The sequence below is a fragment of the Ambystoma mexicanum genome, chromosome 8 (assembly GCF_040938575.1).
Source record: "Ambystoma mexicanum isolate Mex_15411 chromosome 8, UKY_AmexF1_1, whole genome shotgun sequence".
NCBI lineage: Eukaryota > Metazoa > Chordata > Amphibia > Caudata > Ambystomatidae > Ambystoma > Ambystoma mexicanum.
Genome location: NC_090929.1, coordinates 1,590,312,242 through 1,590,326,919, shown reverse-complemented (window position 1 = coordinate 1,590,326,919; position 14,678 = coordinate 1,590,312,242).

Below are 14,678 nucleotides of genomic sequence, written 5' to 3'. Positions count from 1 at the left end.
GCATAAACAGCGACGCTTGAAAAAAAGATGCAAAAGAAAGCTGCAGTAAACAAAAAGATAAATTCTGTGATTCCCTCTCTTACTTTCAACCACCAATTCAGGGACAATCCAGTACAACCAGTGAATATGTAGGAAATAAAGGATGTCCCGTCTAAAGAGGAGCAAGGACATGAGCATGGGCCCTCTGACCAGTTGGCCCTCCCAAGAATATGATGCTCTAATGGATCCCATTCAGGATCCTTCTTTGAATGGCCCTGAAGTGAGCGTGGCCAAGGATGAGGAGCCAAAGGTGGCAGCAAATCACCTTATTGAAGAATTTGGGCCAGGCTCTGTAGCAGGGTCGCCCTCTGGTCAAGCATTGGTGCCGCCAGTCACACAGGCACCCGCCATGGTGTTAGATACCAGGAAATTGACCATTAGGAAGATCGGCGGGAAACCCAAGTATCCCCATATCAACAGAAGCAACCTTCTTAGAAGTTGCAGCAAGATCCCTGCCCTACGCATTCTAAGTGCCGCAGACTTTGAGTATGTGGAACCCTTTGAAAACGGGACTTCAGGCAGGTCCAGGGTGCACTGCAATCTGCGTGGTATGGCTTCCCTCATCCAAGCCCAGATGAAGTCTTTGGAATTCCTGGGGTTTGAGTTGGAAAATTAGATATTTATGCTGCAAGTGACTTGGTTAGTTGAGCAGTACCTGATCAATGGGTATAACTTAGATTAGGCCATGGCTAGAAAAGGCTAAGACTATCTCTAGGTCAGGAAACCTGTCCATCCATCCTTAAGACCCTGAAATTAGAAGTGCCAAAAAATCCCCAAGGAAACAGTTGTGTTCTTGGTGCAATTTGTCCCTTTCCCCCTTCTCAGCACAGAGAGAAATATCCAGAGCAAAGATTCAATATAGAAACTGGAGGGAGGAGGAAAAGGGAGAGGAGGATTGGCAACTGACAGAACATTATTGAAGCTGTAACAAATTGTCACTCAAGAAGTATATGGCATATTGTGGCATCCATAAGGAGCCCTACTGAAAAGTCAATTATGAACCCTGTTATAGAGAGTGTGTGGGTCAGGTTCATTAAGTCCAAGATGTTTGATGGTGAGGACCTGCCTTGGCCAAGGGGTTCCTCATTGTCAAGCTGGCCTATTGAGTTCACTACTAGTAACATATGCAGTCATCGGAAGAACCTTAAAAACTCTAGGGTGCCTGGGCCGAATGGTTGGTGCAGTACTGAAGGGTGACACTTAGGGGCCGATTCATAGAATTCAGCGCACAACTGGCGCACGCGGCTGGCGCACAGTGTGCGCGTGCGAATCCCTGCGCCAGCCGCGTGCGCTAAAATCCATTTCCGCGCACAGCGTATTCATGGATTCCAGCCACCAAAACCAGCCGTGGCGCACAGTTGCGCAGCACCCTGCAGCAGCGCCAGTTACGCCTCCAAGAACGCCTCTCGCGCAGGGAAAAGCCATCAAAATCCCCAACCCAGCGCAAAGGGCAGCAGCAAACGCAGAGCTGGGAGCGTGTATTCCAGGGGTGTGCGGGTGTTTCCATACGCGGCTGGGCTGGGTACGTGTATTTCAGGGGTGCGCGAGAAAGTCTACACGCGATTGGCCTGGGTACGTGGATTTCAGGGGTGCGCGAGAAAGTCTACACGCGATTGGCCTGGGTACGTGGATTTCAGGGGTGCGCGAGAAAGACTACACGCGATTGGCCTGGGTACGTGGATTTCAGGGGTGCGTGAGAAAGTCTACACACGATTGGCCTGGGTACGTGGATTTCAGGGGTGCGCGAGAAAGACTACACGCGATTGGCCTGGGTACGTGGATTTCAGGGGTGCGCGAGAAAGTCTACACGCGATTGGCCTGGGTACGTGGATTTCAGGGGTGCGCGAGAAAGTCTACACGCGATAGGCCTGGGTACGTGGATTTCAGGGGTGCGCGAGAAAGTCTACACGCGATTGGCCTGGGTACGTGGATTTCAGGGGTGCGCGAGAAAGTCTACACGCGATTGGCCTGGGTACGTGGATTTCAGGGGTGCGCGAGAAAGTCTACACGCGATAGGCCTGGGTACGTGGATTTCAGGGGTGCGCGAGAAAGTCTACACGCGATTGGCCTGGGTACGTGGATTTCAGGGGTGCGCGAGAAAGTCTACACGCGATTGGCCTGGGTACGTGGATTTCAGGGGTGCGCGAGAAAGACTACACGCGATTGGCCTGGGTACGTGGATTTCAGGGGTGCGCGAGAAAGTCTACACACGATTGGCCTGGGTACGTGGATTTCAGGGGTGCGCGAGAAAGACTACACGCGATTGGCCTGGGTACGTGGATTTCAGGGGTGCGCGAGAAAGTCTACACGCGATTGGCCTGGGTACGTGGATTTCAGGGGTGCGCGAGAAAGTCTACACGCGATAGGCCTGGGTACGTGGATTTCAGGGGTGCGCGAGAAAAACTACACGCGATTGGCCTGGGTACGTGGATTTCAGGGGTGCACGAGAAAGTCTACACGCGATTGGCCTGGGTACGTGGATTTCAGGGGTGCGCGAGAAAGACTACACGCGATTGGCCTGGGTACGTGGATTTCAGGGGTGCGCGAGAAAGTCTACACGCGATTGGCCTGGGTACGTGGATTTCAGGGGTGCGCGAGAAAGTCTACACGCGATTGGCCTGGGTACGTGGATTTCAGGGGTGCGCGATAAAGTCTACACGCGATTGGCCTGGGTACGTGGATTTCAGGGGTGCGCGAGAAAGTCTACACGCGATTGGCCTGGGTACGTGGATTTCAGGGGTGCGCGAGAAAGACTACACGCGATTGGCCTGGGTACGTGGATTTCAGGGGTGCGCGAGAAAGTCTACACACGATTGGCCTGGGTACGTGGATTTCAGGGGTGCGCGAGAAAGACTACACGCGATTGGCCTGGGTACGTGGATTTCAGGGGTGCGCGAGAAAGTCTACACGCGATTGGCCTGGGTACGTGGATTTCAGGGGTGCGCGAGAAAGTCTACACGCGATAGGCCTGGGTACGTGGATTTCAGGGGTGCGCGAGAAAAACTACACGCGATTGGCCTGGGTACGTGGATTTCAGGGGTGCGCGAGAAAGACTACACGCGATTGGCCTGGGTACGTGGATTTCAGGGGTGCGCGAGAAAGACTACACGCGATTGGCCTGGGTACGTGGATTTCAGGGGTGCGCGAGAAAGTCTACACGCGATTGGCCTGGGTACGTGGATTTCAGGGGTGCGCGATAAAGTCTACACGCGATTGGCCTGGGTACGTGGATTTCAGGGGTGCGCGGGTGGTGGGTGTGCGGGAAGTTCAAGACGTGAATTGGCAGTGTGGGTCCTCCCAGGTCTCCCCTCTACCCCCTCCACGACCTCTGCAGGCATCCCACACCACAGGGGACTACCCTGCACCCCATGTCATGTCCCACAGGCAGCCCATCCACCATGGCCATGCCCCCCAGCCAAGCCACATGTCCCCTTGCACCCCCACCCCCCAGCACTGTGGGGCACCTGCCAGCAGGCCCCCACCCATGTCTCCCAGCACCCCCACCCCCCAGCCACCAGGGGCACCCTCCACCAGGCCCCCACCCATGTCTCCCAGCACCCCCACCCCCCAGCCACCAGGGGCAGCCTCCACCAGGCCCCCACCCATGTCCGACTCATGTCTCCCAGCACCCCCACCCCCCAGCCACCAGGGGCAGCCTCCACCAGGCCCCCACCCATGTCTCCCAGCACCCCCACCCCCCAGCCACCAGGGGCAGCCTCCACCAGGCCCCCACCCATGTCCGACTCATGTCTCCCAGCACCCCCACCCCCCCAGCCACCAGGGGCAGCCTCCACCAGGCCCCCACCCATGTCTCCCAGCACCCCCACCCCCCAGCCACCAGGGGCACCCTCCACCAGGCCCCCACCCATGTCTCCCAGCACCCCCACCCCCCAGCCACCAGGGGCACCCTCCACCAGGCCCCCACCCATGTCTCCCAGCACCCCCACCCACCAGCAACCAGGGGCAGCCTCCACCAGGCCCCCACCCATGTCTCCCAGCACCCCCACCCCCCAGCAGTGCAGGGGCAGCCTCCACCAGGCCCCCACCCATGTCTCCCAGCACCCCCACCCCCCAGCCACCAGGGGCAGCCTCCACCAGGCCCCCACCCATGTCTCCCACCACCCCCACCCACCAGCCACCAGGGGCAGCCTCCACCAGGCCCCCACCCATGTCTCCCAGCACCCCCACCCCCCAGCCACCAGGGGCAGCCTCCACCAGGCCCCCACCCATGTCCGACTCATGTCTCCCAGCACCCCCACCCCCCCAGCCACCAGGGGCACCCTCCACCAGGCCCCCACCCATGTCCGACTCATGTCTCCCAGCACCCCCACCCCCCCAGCCACCAGGGGCAGCCTCCACCAGGCCCCCACCCATGTCTCCCAGCACCCCCACCCCCCAGCCACCAGGGGCAGCCTCCACCAGGCCCCCACCCATGTCCGACTCATGTCTCCCAGCACCCCCACCCCCCAGCCACCAGGGGCAGCCTCCACCAGGCCCCCACCCATGTCTCCCAGCACCCCCACCCCCCAGCCACCAGGGGCAGCCTCCACCAGGCCCCCACCCATGTCCGACTCATGTCTCCCAGCACCCCCACCCCCCAGCCACCAGGGGCACCCTCCACCAGGCCCCCACCCATGTCCAGGAACAGAGACTTCCATGCTGTCATGTGTGCAATCTGCACAGGGCTCCCCATGTCACATTCAAACACATGCAACAACCATGCGGTTCACACATTACAGGTCGCACATGCATTACCATGATGTCCCTGCACACATACATGCGTACATGGCCTATGTCACACATGCAGGCAAGTATCAGACAACCAGCACACTGCAACATGCCCTGTCTCACACAGCAATGCTTGGCCACTTACCGCTCAACTCCAGACGGGTCTCCCTCTCAAGGACCTGGCTGTGGAGCGCTGGGTGTGCGCGTTCCAGGACCCTCAACTGGATGGAACTCATGCGGCCCCGGCCCCCCTCCACAAGGCGCCGGGCCTTCATGAGGGTCCTGGACCTCAAGTCCTCCCAGCGCTTCTTGACCTTCTGGATGGTGCGGGTTGCCACCCCCTCCGCGTCCTCTCCCGTCCTTCCCTGTTGGCGCGGGACGATCCGAAGAGGGCATCATACTGCCCCAGGACATGCTCCACCAGGACACCAACTTCGGTGGCAGTGAAGCTGGTGCCCCTCTGCCCCTCTGGCCGGGGGTTGCCACTGGTGTCAGATGTGGATGTGCTCGACATGGCAACCCCAGGGGCAGGAGTGGGTGACCAACTGGGTCCTGGGGCTGGGCTGTGGAGCGATGTCATTTGAGTCGGGACTCTTCTGTACCAGCAGGGGTGGACACAGCACCTGGAGCCCTGCAGATGGCTGATGTGCAGGCACCAAATGGCAGGGCACGGTGGCAGCAGGCAGGCAGGCAGGCAGCAGCAGATGGCATGTGGGAGGCTGCTTGGGGCACTGGGGGCCAGTGAATTGGACTTCTGGGCAGGAGAGTGGTCTTCCGTGTGTTTTCGCGTGGCCAGCTTCATACGGAGTGAATAGGCACGTGAAAAATCTGCACGCTGCGTGTAATGCGCGTAAGCGCGCGTGAAAAACTGCACGTCCGTGTGTAATAGGAGGAAAGGGTCCATGCATAAGCGTGCGCGCGTGAAAAACTGCACGTCCGCGTGTAATGCGCGTAATCAAACGTGAAAAAGTGCACGTCCGCATGTGACGTGACGCGCGCGTGCGTTTCCCTCAGCACGGGTTAAAGGTGAGCGGGCCCAGCTGTTCGCTGTACGTGCCTTTCGTGGAGACCGACGTGTGTTGCTGCTTCCAGTCGTTTCGCGCGCCATCTACTTCACAGCTCTCAAGGACGTATCTCTTCTTTTGGCGGGGGTATTGGCTACGCGTGTTTTTCTGCATCGCGCTAGTCAGACGGTGAGTCGCAAACGCTCCTTTTCCCACTGCGGGTGCCCCTGTGTATCGCACCCATTTTCGATGTCATCGTAGCCTGCGTGTCCCACGCCTACGCGTTATACGTGTTACTGGGTGCCACCGCGTACTGCGGGAGGTTTAATCCACGCACGTAGGCTGCAGGGTTGCGTGCACGGTTTTACTGCAGTTTTGGGGTGCCTGAGCGTTGCGTGACCCGTCAACACATCACCGGGGTCACATACAGCCTTGCAGGTGCAGGGGGGCTGTTAACATCTTGCTTCCCACCCCCTTCACCCCAATTGCCCAGGTCAATTGTGCTGTACACCTCCCATTGGCACCACTCCATCTGTGCCAGCACTATTACATCTGTGCCATGGTAGGGAGGCTACCAAAGGTGAGGGGCGCCTCAGCTGGGCGTCCTCCTCGTGGCGGGCGTGGTCGGGGACGTGGCCGTGGTGACCAGGGAGTAGGGGGACTCCAGGGTGTCCAGGGCAGCCACAGAGGGGGAAGAGGCAGGGGTGCGCCACTTGAGCACAATGTTGTGCCATGTGTTGGTGCAGCCATGCCACCACCCCCTGTGGTTCAGGGGGATGCAGCTCCTGCATCTGGCACTGGCACCCGTATGACCCGGCAGTCCGTTTCATTGACTGCCACGGGCCCAAGGGTAGCGGTAGCTGCAGGTGCAGTTGTGGACACCGCCACCCAGGCTCAGGGTCTGCCAGCGCAGGCTGCGTTGGCACTTGAAGAGCCCTTGGTAGATCTCCAACAGGCCAGGGGGGAAACCATTGGGGCAGGCCGGGCTGCTCAGACCAAGACACGTGTCCCTGGGGCAGTCATGTCATCTGCTGCCCCGAACAGCCGGGTGTTGGCAAGTGCAGGGGCAGATGCACCCAACAGCACCCCGGTTGTGAGTCTGCCAACCAGGACCGTTGCGGTCAATGACCCTGCCACAGCTGATGTTGCTGCGCAGGGTCCATTAGTGGGCACCCAGCTGCCACTGACACAAGTCAGGCCTTTGGTCATCCCTCCACCTGACACTCCCTCGGCTCAATCCACCCAACCCACTGGCCATACTGGTCAGGGCGGCATTAGCCAGCCTGGGTCTGCGCCACAGTCCAAGAGGAGGAAGGTTGCACCTGCAGCACAGGCTGGGACCCCACACACAGCCACGACCTCCTGCACGTCGAGGAAGAAGCCTTTCTGTAAGCAGGAACTGGACTTCCTCGTGGACTACGTGCGGGGACACAGCCGTGACATGCTAGTGGGTGCCAATAGTCAGACTACGGCTGCCCAACGTGACACCCACTGGAAGCATGTGGCGGAACATGTCAGTTCATTCGGCCATGAGGTGCGCACGGCGCAGGAGTGCAAAAAGCGCTGGAATGACATCAAGCGCAGCACTAAGGCCAAGCGTGCCTCAAATTACAACTTGACTCTGGTGACTGGCGGTGGGCCTGCACCAGAGGAGGAAGAACTCACTCCGCATGAGGCTCTCGTTGCGGAGTTCATACCACCAGAATTGGTCGAAGGTGTGGGAGAGATGCTGGACTTTGATGCCCAGTCCAGTGAGTGTTGATGCGTAGTTGTTGAGGACGTGTGTGTTTCACTTGTGGGATGTGTTGTGCATGATTGCTGCTACATGTGACCTGTACATGGTTCTGATGTGTAAGTAATGCAATGCCACCGTCATGCGTGTCTCCTCTGCCTGCATGCGGGACTCCATGTGGCCATGCTCCCTTGCCCCTCCTCCGCCACTCTGCAACCCAGTTCCACCTTTGCACTGGTCTGCTACATTCTTGCCAATGTGTAGTTTCATGTTCATGTGTCCTGTGTAGATGCTAACATCCAGCTTAGAAACTGCCAGACATATGCCGTGTGGTACAGCCTTAGTACTCGATGCAGGGCATCCCACTTGTACTGTGCATGGGTCAGATGTCCCGCAGGGACATGAGTGCCCCTTCATGCTCCATGTGCATTGCACACATGCCCCTATGTGTCCTTGACTGGATGATCACTGTAATATGAGTCCTTGGTTACATACATTGCCTGCCATATCATCGGCCTCCCCATGTCAACTGTGGCTCAGTCCTGCGTTGCACACATGTTTAGGCTCTGACAATCTGTGTGGCTCACAGGCCTCAGCCTGTTCAATGGCCAATGACTCTGTCCAACTCTTGTCGTGTCTTCTTCACACGTGGCCGGCCTCCGGATCTTCCATCATGTGTCCTGCCCACTGTCCCAGCATCATTTGCAGTGTTGTAATTGAAATCACATTAAGCTGTTGATGCCAGTCAACACTGCTTGTCAATACACAGGTGTATGGTCAGCCTTTTGATACCATGCTAGGCATCCCTGCTTTGGTACTGGGGTGGAGGGGTGCTTGCCTTCTAGACATGGTACACATTGAATACACAATGCACGTGATGTCTGATTTTGACATTGCACTGCCTTCACATTTCCTGGCACACACCATGGAGTGCTTGTACATGTAGGTAGTGAGTGGCGTACACATTTTCTGCACTGCTTAGACCCACTTCCATGCAAACTGCCACCTTTCAACAGGTCTGATCACAGAAGCTATTCTAAGTAGACCCAGCATGCATGCAAGGTCATATGTTGTGTGTCACATGTCTGCCAGATGCCTTTGCTGTCGGTGTGTGTGTGTGTGTTGTGTGCTTCTGACATGTGTACTGACCTTTTCCTCTCTATTTTTCAGGTGATGACGCAATGGATGCAGAGGATGGTGTTGTCATGCCAGACACAGGGTTGGTAAGACCACATCAACCTGGCACTAGTGGGGGTCGTGGGGTGGTAGGCCACGAAAACCCCCAAGTGCTGCAGTCCATCCTGTCTCTGGCTGCCTATGAGTCCAGCCTTGATGACGACTCTGACGTCCATGTTGAGTTGGATGACCATCAAGTCCATGTGTCAGGGGTGAGTGATTCTGATGTGGACACTCCTCTGTCTGCGACCCCTGCACTGAGGGATCAGACAGTCTTGGTTCCTCCGCCCGTGGTGGATCGGGACGCAGGGTCACCCTCCACACCAGTCACTGATGTGCCTGGGACATCACGTAGACGGGGGCATGTAGTCGTGCAGCCGCAGGCGGTGCCAACACAGCGAGGACCCCCGGTCCTTGGGTCCCGCAGGGGTCAAGCCCGGCAACGCGGTCGCCGCGCGCAACCGCTGTATACTGAGTGGGAGCAAGACATGACTGCCAATTCAGAACGGCAGGGGGCAGCAATGGAGAACATCGCTGACAGCATGGAGCGTGTGGCCCGATCTGTGCTCCCCCCTGCTAGGCAGGTGCTTCTCCAGCAGCAGGCGGCACGGTCCACGCACGGTCCACGGCCTCAGACAGGGCACGCCAGGCTGAAATGTCGTCTCTGCGTCAAGCAATTGCTGCTCACGCAGAGGCGCACATGGATGCCCTGAGGGAGGAGTATGCCTCCCTCAGATCCACTCTGGGTGTCCTTATGATGTCCCAGAGGCAGCAGGCAGAGGAGAGGTTTGCACAGCTTGAGCGCACCATCTCGGCTGAGCTACAGGCTTGCCGGGAGGTGCAGCGGTTGTCCAGCCAGGCCTTGCAGGAGGAACTCAGTGTTACACGTGCTACCTTGCAAGAGGAAGCACGTGTATCACGTGAGGTCCTGCATGCAGACCTATGTAACATCGCCACACAGAACCAGGCTCACCTGTCCGGCAGACTTGCTGCGGACGAGGGGCAAGCTGCGGCTAGGCGTGGCCAGGCTACTGTGCCACGTCCTCCTTATCAGGATGAGCCAGACTCGGACGACCATCTATCTCCCACATAGGTCGTGCTGTGCAGGCGTTGAGCCCATGGAGGTATTTTTTTTTGGCTCAGCATCATCGCATGTGGATGTTGAGCAGCACCCTGTACCTCCCCCCTCCTGGGTGCCTCCCCTCCCCCCCGGGTCGTATGTGGCCATTTTTGATTTTTCTTTTAGTTTAGTTAGTTAAGTTTCTGTTTGATAGTTAGTTTAAATAGGTAATGTAGGTTTTCCATAGTTAGTGTAATTAGTTAATAGTTGAGTTAGTTTAAAATTTGTAGTCTATTGTGCTTACATGTGACAGTGCGGTGCCTTGTGGTTTTTGAAGGCATCCACTGTCTGTTCCAGCTGGGCCCTTCATGGTTGTCTTGTGTATGTGTTTGCTGCTTGGGTTCCTTGACTCACATATGCCACTCCTGCCTCCCTTATCCATGGGCTCGCAAGGATGGTTCGGTGTAACAGAATTTTACACAAGGGCTTTGGACTGTCATATCTGTGGCATGTCTGGTGCTTTTTGACTTGTGTTGACACCCCTAGTGGGGATGATTTAGGTGTAATTGTCCACTGTTCAGCTTTTGCTAGATGGGGCGTGTCATGATTAATGTGGACATTGATTGCTATGCATTGTGTATTATGTTTCATATCTTTCCTGTACACGTGCTTGTTGCAAATCATGCTGTAGATAGTGTTCCACATTTTGGAGGTGAAAGACGGACTGATGGTGTGATTTGTGATGTGACTCTCTGACATGGTCAAGTAATGAGATGCATGATGAGACACACACAGATCACTTTGATGCATTAATCATGTGTTTCATGCACTTTCTGCAGGGGGATGAGGCACCAGAGCACCTTTGCCAGCAGACATGGCCCATTGGACAACGTAATTCCTGACCCATTTGTTGGTGCCCACATGCACATGTGTGCACATGCAGAGCCACAGTGATTGCAGACCCACATCCTAGAACTGCTGGCATGTTCCAAGGAACTCCAGGCAAGGTGAGCATCACAGGGGGGCCACTAGACAGCAAAGCTTGCACCAGGCGAGTTGCACGTGCAGGCTTAGTCACAGCACTGAGGGTGAGCTTAGACAAATATTGGTGTTGAAGCACACAATGCAGCTCAGATGTGTTTGTGGACTGATGGCTGTTGATAGTAGGGTTGTCTGGGACACATGCGGGGGCAGTGGCACATACCCTGCGGTACACCAAGGTTCATTGAGGCACTTGTATCAACCATGTAGCCTTCCAAGACATGGAAAGGGGCAGCTCACAGGGACATACAGCAAGGGACATACTCGGGTGCAGTGCATGTCTATTCCACGTACTTCATGATAAATGCACTGGCAACTTTGTTTTGGTCATGGTGGTACGGAACTTGCTCTGTAGTCATGGCTTGCCATATGGGTCTGTCTGCTTACCCAGGGAACATTGCATGTTGTGTGAATTGTGACACATTGGTGTTCCATTTGCCACGCACCCACCAGCGGCTGACTTACTGCATTAACTGTGAATGACCCGTCACAGGGGTGATGTTATATATGGGTACGAAGCATGGAGCACAGATTGTCTGTTTGTAGAGTTGTATGTTGTTATGGGGCATGTTTTGTGTTGTGTTTTTGTGTAATTGGCACGTACAGGTTGCTGACTGTGTCTCTCTTTGCAGCATTGCAGTGCTCCTGTAACCGGACCTGAGAGTGCGCAGGCAGGAGGCCAGCACTCAAAACCAGAGCTAAGTGTCTTGTTGTATTTTCTTACAAACTGCCCTGCATAGGCTTGCTGGGGAGTGTACTGATGCATGGATGTATGTGTGGTCCTATTTGGTATGTTTTTTACCCTAATCACCCGTGATCCTATGCAATTTCGAAACCTGTACCCTCTACCCGGTGTTCCTGCTTCCCATGCCTATCCAAGCAATGTTCCCTGACCCTCTTTCCCCACTGGGGTTGCGGATGCCTGTGTAAGCCCCGAACTTGCAGGCGCCAAAACCCTAGAGGGGGTGGTTGGTTCGTACCACTCCTGAGCCTGGACTACAGAAGGCCATGACAATGATGTCCAAGTTTGTTTGGATTGTGCATGTGTTCATGCAGGTTGTACATTTTCGTGCATTCCCTGGTTTCATGTGTCATTCCTACTCCCCTCACCTGCCACGCATTCCAGTCATCCAGTGTGTCTACACCTGTCCCGACTGCATATCCCTGAACCTCTTTCCCCACCAGGATCTCAGGGGCCTGTGTGAGTTTGACCTTGCAGGCACCCGGGACATGGTGTGGGTGGTTGTTTCATGAGACTCCAGCGCCTGTACAGGGGATCTGTGACAGTACACATCCATTCATGGTGCATCATCCTATGTCATGTACCACACATGTCTCACATCCTGTCGTGACATTGTTTTGCTGTGCTACCTTGGTTGTTGCATCATTGTGGTAGTACTTGGCCTTTGAGACGTACTGCTATGTCAAGTCATCTACTGGAGGGTGTTTGGGTTCCTTTTCATGCCTTGGATTATGTGATTTTGGAAATGAGTGTGGATTCTGAGGGTTCAGGCATCTCTTTACACACAAGGTGGGAGATGGACACGAAGGGTAAAGGTGATCCTGTGGCCAGGTGGGAATGAGGGTTGGAGGCTCCATGACCCAGGTGCAGTTGTTCAGTGGGTCATGGTCATTTGCGAGGGGGGGGGGTTGTTGTTGATAGTTGCGTTGCCCTGCAGTGTGATGGGAACTCTGACATTGTAATGTTGTTGTCCTATGTACATGTTGTGTTCTGCTGATCAATGCCTGTTCATGTGTTGTGTTTTCCTTTCAGGTGCGAGGGGATAGTAGTGGTTTGACATGCTGGGGTGTACACATGGTGGATGTTCACATGTGATGTGTAGGGAACACTGATGGTCACTTGAGTGCACATGCATATGTGGAGTGCATGTCCTTGCAGAACCACACACTTGCACTCGGATGCACTCCATGTCCTCCCACCCTTGCATATCCACGTGTACACTGTTTGCCTTCTGGTGCCCACTGTGTCCCGCCAGCACATGTTCTGTGACCGATTATGGTTCGAGTACATGCCTAATTTGATTTTTGATGTAGTCTGTCACTTAGATGTGATGCTCAGGGTGTGCATCACACGCAATGGCTGTTCACTGTGCTGTGCGCTGAGCAGTGTGATGCAGGAGTAGGACATTGCACACATGAGCTGCAGTGTTCATTTTGCAATGCATCATGTGCATATAGCCAGGCATTCATTGTGATGTTACGTCTACGACTGTTGTAATGCATTAGGAATCGACTTATTTTTGGTGGGACATTTTGTTGGTCTGTCATTTCATCGGATTCCGGGTCAGGCATCATTGTCCGATGCCACTGTACATTTAGGACATGGAAATGTGTACCTTATCGTTACTGGGTCGGTGTATGGGTATTGCTTGCCATGTCATGTTGATGTTTGGGAGGGTTTGACTGACATGACAGTGATGGCCATGGCCTGTTTTGCAGGTGTGTGTGATGCACACCTTGCATGTCCAGGTCATCCGCTTCTCAGAGCAACTAGCTGGGGGTAGGTTTCTCTCCGCAGCAGGGCCCTCCCCCTCGAACAGACTTCCTGACTTGAACTTGAGGGGAACCATCTCCAGTTCTGGAAGCACCTCAAGACCTTCCTCTTTGCTTCTGCTTACTCTCTGCCTCTCCCTTGCAGAATTGTTCACTGGAACTGCACAGGAGCTGCAACTGGGCCACTCTCACCAACCTCGGTCCCTGGCCCAGCCACTGTCCACTTGCACTGCCACCCTGGCAACCCCTGCACTGCAGTACTGTCTCTCTATCCCTACAGCCCTCCCTTCCCAGCACTCGTCTGCACTTACCTTAGCAGTTGCCACCAGGCGACCTATGTATAATTTTTTGGCCTACTTCCCCTGTACTGGACTCCCCCCCACCCTTGCACTTTTCCCTTCCCCCTACCCCTGCACTTGCACAATCACAATGACACCTGGCCTAGTAGTACCGTTCTCTGTGTTCCCTTGTTCCCCCCCCCCTGCCTCATTGTGCCTTGTAATACTTGTGTATGGCTCATGTCATGTCACATGTCATGTGTGCATTTTGGTTGCACAGGATAGCTTGTGTTTAAGTAGCTAGGGATGCAGACGATGTGGCACTTCCATGGCAACTATCTCAGGGTGGTAGGGTTGTGACAGTTGACTGTCACTTTGTCATCATCGATTGTCACCTGGTATGTGCCAGGCCTGTGTGCACTCCGCAGGGGTTGGAGTTTAGGTGAAAAATGTGGCCACAAGCTGGGTCCGGGCTACCTCGCCACGTGCCCTGTCCCCTCCCATGGGCAGCGCCTGTGCCTGTGGTTGGGGATGTGGGGGCACCACCATGTCCACCGGGATGCCCTGCCGTGTTGCAACATTGTGCAGGACACATGCTGCCACAATGAGCCTGCACACAACTGCTGGTGCATAGAGTAGTTGCCCACCAGACCGGTCAAGGGAGCGGAAACGTGACTTGAGCACTCCGAATGTGCGCTCCACTATGCCCCTGGTTGCAATATGGGCAGCGTTGTATCTTACCTGGGGTGGTGTGGTGGGGTTCCGGATTGGCGTCATCATGTGGTTGCTCAGAGGGTAGGCACTGTCCCCTGGGGAGGTGATAATTGTTCAGATTATTAGGGTTGGTATATTTGTCTGTGTGTGACTTGCATGCATGTGCAAGGGCATTTGTACTCACCTAGGAGCCATGTGTCGCCATGCTGCCCAGCTTCCAGGGCCCGGCTCAGGGCGGACATTCTGTATATGAAACTGTCATGGGTGGAGCCAGGGTAGTTTGCATACACAGAGGTGATGATTCCCTTTGCATCGCATACCACCTGTACATTGATGGAATGCCAGTGCTTGCGGTTTCGGTAGATGTGCTCAGTGGCCCTAGGTGGACGTAG